This window comes from Rhagoletis pomonella, unplaced genomic scaffold (assembly GCF_013731165.1).
Source record: "Rhagoletis pomonella isolate Grant_MI unplaced genomic scaffold, Rhpom_1.0 Rhpom_scaffold_00013, whole genome shotgun sequence".
Taxonomy (NCBI): Eukaryota; Metazoa; Arthropoda; class Insecta; order Diptera; family Tephritidae; genus Rhagoletis; species Rhagoletis pomonella.
Genome location: NW_023458567.1, coordinates 1,901,936 through 1,911,384, shown reverse-complemented (window position 1 = coordinate 1,911,384; position 9,449 = coordinate 1,901,936). Strand labels below are relative to the sequence as shown.

The following is a 9,449-nucleotide window of genomic DNA, read 5'->3' as shown; positions in this document are numbered from 1 at the left end:
ATGAAAAGTAATATATGTATGTATGTATGTGGGTATATGAATAACGAACGCTTAAAATCGATATCAAAGTTCTACTTTCGCTGTAGAAATTTTAGGTCTACGTTATGTAGTTTGACTATTGTCAATTAAATCGAATGCTTTGTATTGCATACGCTCCACGTTTTTCATTTTCAATTTCATAGATTGTTTATAATGACTTTTGCTAAAATTTCAAAATCAAAAGTTATCAAAACAAATTCTATGGGACTGAGAAGTATTATTTTCTACTTTTTAGTCCATTTATAAAAGCGTTGTATATTAAAAAGTTTTTTTTATATTATTTATTTTTTCAATATGATCGGTTCTTAAAAAAAACGGTTTTGTGCAAAATGTATTTTGGGACATCACATTTAGGAAATTTTTTTTAGAAAAACAATTTTTAAGATATCAAACATTTTTTTAAGTCCTAAATATTATGTTCCAAAATATATTTTGCACAAACACGGTTTTTATTCCTTTAAGATCACTTTCATATGAAAAACAAAATTTTACGCAATATCTTTATTGGAACTGCAAAACTACGACTTCATCTTTGGAAAAAACATATTTTAAAATTTCAGCTTCAATAGCTTATTTAGCAAATTTTTTCCATAAATAAGCATATTTGGAAAACATTCTTTTTTTTGTGACATCTTTTTAATCATCTGCGAAACAACAACTCTAATTTAAAGTTCTTCTAGAGGACAGTCCCCGTTAAAATATATATTTTTTTGTATAAAAAGCACAAATAAAAATTTTAAGCTACCTAAACGTGAAAAGGTGCCAAGTCCATTTTTTGAAATTGTTCAGGAGAGACACAAAATCGATGTTCCTGTAATTCTGCATTAAAAACTAAATTTTGAAAAAATTGGACTTGACACCTTTTCACTTTTAGGTAGCGATATATACTATGGATTTAACAACGAAATTTTTGGTTTTTGTGCCAAAAAATTAGTATCAAGAAAGGTTTTGGAACAAAGAATTTTTTTGGGACAGCATATTTCCGATTTAAGTTCAACAATAAATAAGTTTTTGTAAAATTAAGCAATTTTAAAATTATCAATATTTAAATTTTGTGCCAGAATATCAATGTTGAGCTTGACTACAAAATATTTTATTTTGCGTGCAGCGCGTACTCCTGTACTTCGTATATTAAGTATATTTTTTTCTGCTCTGCTTTTCAAATGCCGACTTGTAAATGGTTCTTTTTCGATTGAAATGTATCCTTTTCATTTGTTGGCGACTTGCACGTACGTGTGTGTGTGTGTGTGTGTGAATGACCTGCTGTGACAAATTGTGACTTCAAACGCTCGGACAAATATATTGTGCATATAAATTTTAAATGTGGCATATTTATGTATGTATACATATGCGGCAGTATTCTTTTTGTTCCATTTTTTTTCAACTAGACTCCCCCCAAAAACCAATTCAGAAAATAAACAAACAGCAACACTAAATAATGACCCACAAAGTGAAAGAATTTGATCTTTATCGCTTAGGTCGAAGGACACAGACGTTGCTAATAGCTTCTACATACTACATATTTCATTCTGCACACAAACAAACACCAACAGTAGCACATTTGGTTCGGTGTAACTAACCGATAAATATCTTTTAAAAAAATGAAAATCTGTGGCCAACTTGAGAGCCTATTTGAGTACTCACTAATAATAGCGGGGTCAACAAGCGGCCATGTTTTTTTTTCTGTGCCAAGCTACGCGCCTGAGGTTATGCATTTAGTAATCTGATTTTGTTTTCTTGTATTTTTTTTATTTTTTTTTTGCCTTTTCGTTAACATTGTTTTAGCTGTTGAAAAATATGTTGCAGTTTTTTATTTACGGGCTAATTGAAGGCGTAGCTGACACGCAGATGACAGTCAATCATAGCTCAGCCTCACAAATGGCTAGCCTGCGGTTAGTGTGACGCAGAGGGAGTTGGGGTTTTTGTTTAGTCATTCTTCAAGCAAATGAATTGTGCAACCATCCATAAAGGTTGTCTGGCCGCGCCGGCTGACTGTGCACACAGAGTTCGTTAACTCTTTTGGTACAATGCCTTTTTTGCATCTAGAATTCTGAAAGGAGAGTGGTAAGGCAGGCAAAGATTTAGATACTTTTTGGCTAAACTTGTTTGCGCTTGAAAGTACTTAATACTTCCACCGTTTGCGTCTTTAAATTGCTCATGCTAAAATGCTTTTCGTGGCTGGCTCTTCACTTTGACTTCAGTAATGCCACCCGCTCCATTTAGTTCTCTTCCTACTTAGCTCGCTCTGAAATTCTAGGAGTTCCTTTCCTTAAGTAGGCATTAATAACTCCGCCTTTCCATATCCTCCTTTAAAAACTTTGAGCACGGCTGATGACTCATCTTGTCTTCAATAAAAGTATGCTACATTCTTTGTACGAGTCCCTCTTCAACCTTTTCCACTTAAATTTGAGATATACCTTTTAAATTTTCTCAGATCATCTGCTTTCAATGTCACTTTCATTGAACGCCCACATCTGTTCTTTTCAGTCACCTTATCACATCCTAAATATTTGTAGTCCCCATCCACTTTCGAATCTTCCAAAGCTTCCCTAATGGCGGTAAACTCAACATTTGCGCTCCTTTATTTGAGGTAAGTTGTAGCCTAAAGCTGCTATTGGGTTCTTGCCCTTCTCCCTTTTACCTTTAGTATTTTTAGCATGAAAAACAAACGGAAGCTGCATAAATTTTTGGGACGGAATTCAATCAGGCGTGGCATATGACGAACCCCTAAATTAAATTATTAGCTCGTTGGTGGTGGTCGACCTTCGAGTGAGCGATAAACAAAGAAATCATAAAGGGAAATGATGAGTAGATTACTGTAAATATGTATGTAGCTACATGCGCTTGGGTAAAAAGGAGAGCAGCGTAGAGAAGCAGCAGACGCGATGAGAAAAATGTTAGCTTTGGTAACAGTAAACAACATGGACGCGGTATTCTCGGAAAACCAGCGGATTTCAGTAAAATTTTAAGGAAAAAATAAATTCGTCTTAATCGAATTTACAATTCTGCGGCAAGGATACAGCCAATTGGTTGGCAATGCGCGCGTCGCAATTGACATACATTTGAGCAAATGGGCACTTTTAATTCCAATAACGAAATGGAGCTTCAATTTTTGTGTGTGTTTTTTTTTTGTGCAATAAATTCTCGAGTAAATTGTAGGTAATTATTAAGAATTCTTTTCATCATTTTTCTAGCTGTATTTTCAATGAAGCGCCATTTCCCTGTCTTTGCAAAGGAATTGTCCTTGAGACGCTTGATTGTTAATTCAGTAATGAAAAAAAAACTAATGGGTACTTTTAAAAAAGCATAACCATAGCATAACAGCATAGCTACGTATATCAAAGGACACTGTAATGTTTTCTATTAATACCGAAGTAGGGACAAGGTGTTTTTCCATTGAAGAGTGGCCTATAAGAAGCTTATACTCCATCTAAAAGCAATTCGCGAAAATAAAAGGAATGTTATACAAATCAAATAAACTGCATTTCGGAAAACCGTGAAGAAAAAATTAAAATGCCAAAATGCTCAGATAAATCAATGATTAGGGCGGAAAAAAATGTAGGGACACATTTTTGGGAATATTTTTAGGGACACAACTCGTATTTAGGAAATCCAGAAATACGCAGTTATTACATAAAAAGAAGAATAACACGATACAAACTTTGGAACATTTTTTTCCGAGCAGTTCTTGTGCCAAAAATTTCGTACTTAGAATTTAGAAAGCCGCTGCTCCCATTTTAAAGAAATTCATTTTGCTATAAAAATGTTAAGGGTACATTTTTGCGACACAATTTTATGTAAAAAAAATGGGTGTAGAGTAAATTTGTTTACAGTTTTTTTGAAAAAAATTTTGTATAAACTTTTTACAGAATATATTCTTAAAAAATATTTCATTTTAGAAAAAATTGCTAAAAAAATGTGGAACAGCATATACATACATGTGTAACAATAAAACATTTTGAGAAAAAAGTGAAACACTTGCAATAAACTTTTCAGTGTAATTTTTTCACACTGCGTTTCAAGAAAAATACTATAAATTTTAGATGGAACATTTTAGAGCAGCATTTACACAATGATTTGTATAAAAAAAAATTTGTGAAACATCTGTTAGAAAAATTTTGTTTTAAAATGTTTTTTTTGGGTATATTTTCAGACAGCTTTTCGTGGCATTTTTCTGTGACTTATTTTTAGAAATTTTTATTAACAAATGCTGTAAGACATTTTTTGGAAACGAATAAGTAAAAAAAAAACCTTTTAGGATCTCTAAAGACAAGTTTTATGATACAAAAAATATTTGTCAAACGGTAGTTCGGATAAAAAAGATTATGGTCAAAGGGAAAATGGAAAATGTTTTTTTTAATTTTTTTTTTTAACAAAAATTATTTCTTGCAAAAAAATTAAAAAGGCCATTAGAATAACTAGAAATAAGGGTCAAAATCTTTAGATTTATGCGGAAAATAATTTGTGTTGTGCAACATTATTGTGCGGAAATGTTTTGGAAAATTCGTTGGGATATTTTAAATGGTTAAAATATTTTCTTCTTTTTTTATTGTGTGTGGAAAAAATTTGCGACAAAATGTTTCAGCCAATTTTAATTTAATGAAGTATAGAGAAATAAGAAATTTTTTGGGACAAATTTTTTTTGATCAAATGTTTATTAAATCTCTATGGCATTAGCGGTAGAAAAAAAGTTATTGGAAAAATTTTTTGGATATAAAGGACTCACCATGGCGCTGTTATTGCACCGCTAACCGCTTGCCAAATTTCTACGTTCGCCCCTAAATAGGACACATAGGTCACGAGTTTTTTTTTTAATATTTAATGCTTGAAAAAAATTCGTTTAAATTTAAAAATAATATTTGCATCCAAAACCAGTAATATTAACATCTACAGCCACGTGAGTGAATCCACAACAGAAAAAAAATACAAAATTGACTATAAATTATAAATCATGATGCCATAACCACAACAACAGCAGCACAGCCGTGGCACGGCCATAAACCAATCAACAGCCAATATGCCACTGTATTAGCATTAAGGATTTTCGCAAATAAATACACTCCTGTTTACCAAAGTGAAATATGTCCCCGTTGAGTTACACAAATCTATGTATGCATATTCGTATGTGTGCGTGTTTATGTGTTTATGCAACGTTCAAATTGATTAAGTGCGCGCTTTCATAATATTTGCGGCTGCGCGTGTGTGTGTGTGTCTACTTGCCTGCAGCTTGCAGTCTGCTTGCATTTGTGTCTATATTTAGTCAATGCATTTGCCAGCGCCGCAATTGGCCTCTGGTGGCACTTACCACTGGGCATCATAGATATTAATGATGTATGTGTGTATATGTATGTACATATGTAGCTTTGTACGTATGTGTATGTGTCTAAGCATACGGCTGGCTGCCTTGTACATAAGCCCAGTTGTGGTTAAAGCGTTGAAATATCGTCATAAGTTAATGGAAAGCGCTCATTGGGGAGCAACAAGCAACTGCAAATGCGGCAAAAAGTTTGAAACAAGGTTTGGGAATGGCCAAACCAACAAAATAGAATTCGAAAAACCATTTAAAGTAGAGTCGAATTCAATTTGTGGCTATGGAATCGATTTATTTTGGAGCTATTACTGCTGCTAATTCTTTAAATAGCTTTGAAAGACGATCCCAATACAGAGAGACTATAACCGAATGCGAAATAAAACTAAAAAGAATTTAACAAATTTTTTCTAGAACAGAATATTTGTGCGAACTATTACTTTCATTTGACATGTCATAATTTACAAAAGTTTTCGCAAACAATGAGATAAAAAAAAATTTGGAACAAACAGAAATTTGCTGAAACTACCAAATCTATCGAACTATTGATTTCTTTCAAATACATTTGTTCGACAATTTTTTAGAATTTAAAACAGTGGCTTATAGAAGTACTTCTTTTGCAAGAATTAGGGTTTGGAAACGCATTTTTTTTTTTAAATTTTAGAAAAAAGTTTGTAGGCAAAATTTTTAGGAAGCATGACAGATATTGCGGAACAAAGTTTTCAAGACAATCGGAAAGTATTATTTTTTGAGAAAAAATTTTTAGGACAACGAAAACATTTGACTGATATTTGTTCAAATAAAAATTGTTTGGTACTCTTTTGTAAGCACATTTATACAATTGCAGGCCTAAAACTATAAGTACGCTCGAAGAAGAAAATTGGAACAAATTTTTAGCGAAATTTTTTTGGAATAACACTTTTTGGTATAACTCTTGAGGGAAAACCATAAGCTAAAAGCTAAAACTTAAGAGAAATAAAAAAAATGTTTAGAATAAGTATTTTTAGAAATAAATTTGTTAATCTTCAGAAATGTTAAAAAATGCCATCTTTTACATAATGTCTGAAGAAATTTAAAACAAAATAAGTTTGTAAAGCTTAAGAAATAATGAAAATAATATCAGAAGAAATTTAAAATAAAAATCATTAAGCAAAAAAAATGTTAAATAAAAATTTGTATACAATTTTTTCTTTTATAATTCTTGGTTAAAAATTCGTTAGGTTAAAATTTCTTTAAAGTTACATTCCGAAGGTGCCGATCTCGTATCAAAACCTGATATTTTTTTTTCGTTTATGTATATTAAAATCTCTAAACCAATTTCTGTGGAGCAACATTTCTTTCCAATTTAATTCTTTAAAGTTATAGACAAGCAAGCAATTTTAAATATTAACAATTTTTTTTTGGATTTGACAAAAAATTACATTAAATTTTGAAAAAATAAATTAAAGCAATTTAGGAAAATATAAATTATTTGAGGTAATTTTTGACTAAACTATTTTGGCTCGTTCAGAATATGATATTTATGTACCCAACCCTGTTTGCTTTTGTATTTCAGTAGACCCACTAAAATACATTACTGGGCTGTAGGTTATTATCAGTTGCATTAACGCGCTGACAGCTGCTACACGATGCATCGTCACATTTGCACATGTGTGTGTTTGTGTCTTTCGAATGCATGTAAATTTGCTGCTGCCCAATGTTACGCATCAAATGGCCAATAAATTTTTGAAGTGTCATCAACAAGTACACACTCGCTCCCACACCCACACCCACACAGACACACCCATATACGAACACACTACAATGTGAGAACATCATTAGCCAGCTGGAGGCGGCAAGGAGTAGGCAGAATGCGGGCGCAAAAATGAGGCAAGGTAATAAGAGGAAGCACAATTGAGGAATAGGAGTAAGTGAAGGGATAGTGTGTGTTTTTTTTTTTTTTTTTTTTTTTTTTTTTCGTAGAGGTGGCACAAAGCATTGAAAGCCGAAAAGTGTGGGACTTGCCTTTCAGCTCACCGCACTAAAAACCCACCCCTGCTCCGTTTCCCTCCCACCGTGGAACTACCGTAAGGTATTACTTCGCGGAGGGGGAGCGGCCTATTGCCAATCTATGAAATTCTGCGGAGTTGTTCCGCTCGACGCAATTTAGATGAAATTGTGCTTGCCAAATTGCAAACAACGGACCAGTTATCTTCTGACTCAAGCATAGTATCCACAAGGTTATGAACCGTAAGTGGCCTCCCCACCTTTCTGCTCGAGTCATCCCTTTCGATTGCAAACCTCGGACAGACGAAAAAGCAGTGTTCAGCGTCTTCAATAATATCCTTTGCACAGAAGGTGCAGAAGGGATCGTCTTCGTGCTTAAATCGGTATAAATATGATTTAAAGCACCCATGCCCTGTCAATATTTGGGTCAAATGGAAGTCCACTTCCCCATGTTCCCTACTTACCCACCTTGATATCGAGGGTATGAGGCGGTGCGTCCAACGACCGCTGGCTGCGCTGTCCCACCTCGTTTGCCATTGCTGCAAGCACCTCTGTGTCACCTCTTCGCGTCTCGTTCGGTTTATAGGCCTGGGGCCTGTCACTTCCACTAGAATGTCAATGGGGCAGAGTCCCGCCACCACTAGCGCTGCTTCTTCGGACGTAGTTCGGAATGCACTGCATACTTTGATAGCGCAAAATCTGTGCAAAGACCTTGCTTCTCGTAAATATGACGTCTTGCTGAACGCTTCATACCAGATTTGTGCACCATAGAGCAGCACACTGCGCACGACGCTTGCGTATAGCTGCCTACGCTGTTGTTTCGGGCCTCCTACGTTCAGCATAACCCTAGTTAGTGCCCCTGCCACCTTTTCGGCTTTCTCGACAGCATAATCAATGTGCGTCTTGAAGGTAAGCCTCGCATCAAACATTATGCCTAGGTATTTTAGGGCCGCCTTTGACGTAATTTCTTGTTGACCAACCTTTATAGTCGCCACTTCTCTGACTTTTCTACTGCTTACTAGAACTGTCTCGGTTTTTTGGTGCGCAAGTTCCAGTCCTGTTTCGGCCAGCCATGCTTGGATCTGGACGATTGAGCTATTTGCTGCGGTAATTATTTCTTCTAGATGCTTCGCTACCACCACTAGCGCTATGTCGTCAGCAAATCCGACAATTTTCACTCGTTCTGGCAAGGATAGTTGGAGTACACCATCGTACATGATATTCCAGAGTATTGGACCCAGAACCGAACCCTGTGGTACTCCAGCCGAGACTTTATATTCTTTGACACCGTTCTCCGTATTGTACAGTAGCACTCTATTTGCTAGGTAGTTGTCTACAATCTTGCGAAGGTATGCGGGTACCTCGAGTCTGCGTAGAGCAGCGTTTATGTGTTTCCAACTTGCTGTGTTGAACGCATTTTTTACATCGAGGGTGACAAGCAAGCAGTACTCCTTTGCTCCTCCCTTCCACCTTTCGCCACTGATTGCATCTTCCGCCAACTGCTTTACTAGACTGGCTGCATCTAACGTTGACCGCCCCTTTCTGAAGCCGAACTGTGTCTCTGAGAGGCCTCCCTTTTCCTCGATTGCTTCTAGCAGTCTATCGCTGATTATGCGTTCGAACAGCTTGCCCGTCGTATCCAACATGCATATAGGACGATATGCTGAGGGATCTTCTGGTGGCTTCCCATTTTTCGGCAATAGAACTAGCCGCTGGCGCTTCCATGCATCAGGGAATACTCCTTCTTTAAAGCATTCGTTAAAACTATCGACGAACACTTTAGGGTTCGCAGCTACAGCAAGCTTGAGGACACGATTTGGAATTGCATCCGGCCCCGGTGATTTTTTATCTTTAAATCGCTTGGCCGCAAGAAGTACTTCTTCCGTGCTCACCATGGGAAACTCGAACATCGTAGCAGGAAAGATTTCTCTCACAAAACTTGGTTGCATTGGGAATAACGCCTTTATTATCGTCTCCAGCTTATTTGGGCATAATACCTGTGGTCGAACCGATGCCTTCAGCCTTTTCGTCACGACTTTATATGCTAAGCCCCAGGGGTCATTTTGGACGCTTTCACACAAGCTAGTAAAGCACTTTCGCTTGCTGAGCTTAATGG

General features: G+C 35.8%; 1 protein-coding gene across 1 annotated transcript in view; it reads left to right on the top strand.

The window, feature by feature from the left end:
• LOC118748456 overlaps positions 1-9,449 on the top strand; it is a gene marked incomplete in the record, with an annotated part of 159,380 nt that overhangs the window by 106,576 nt on the left and 43,355 nt on the right.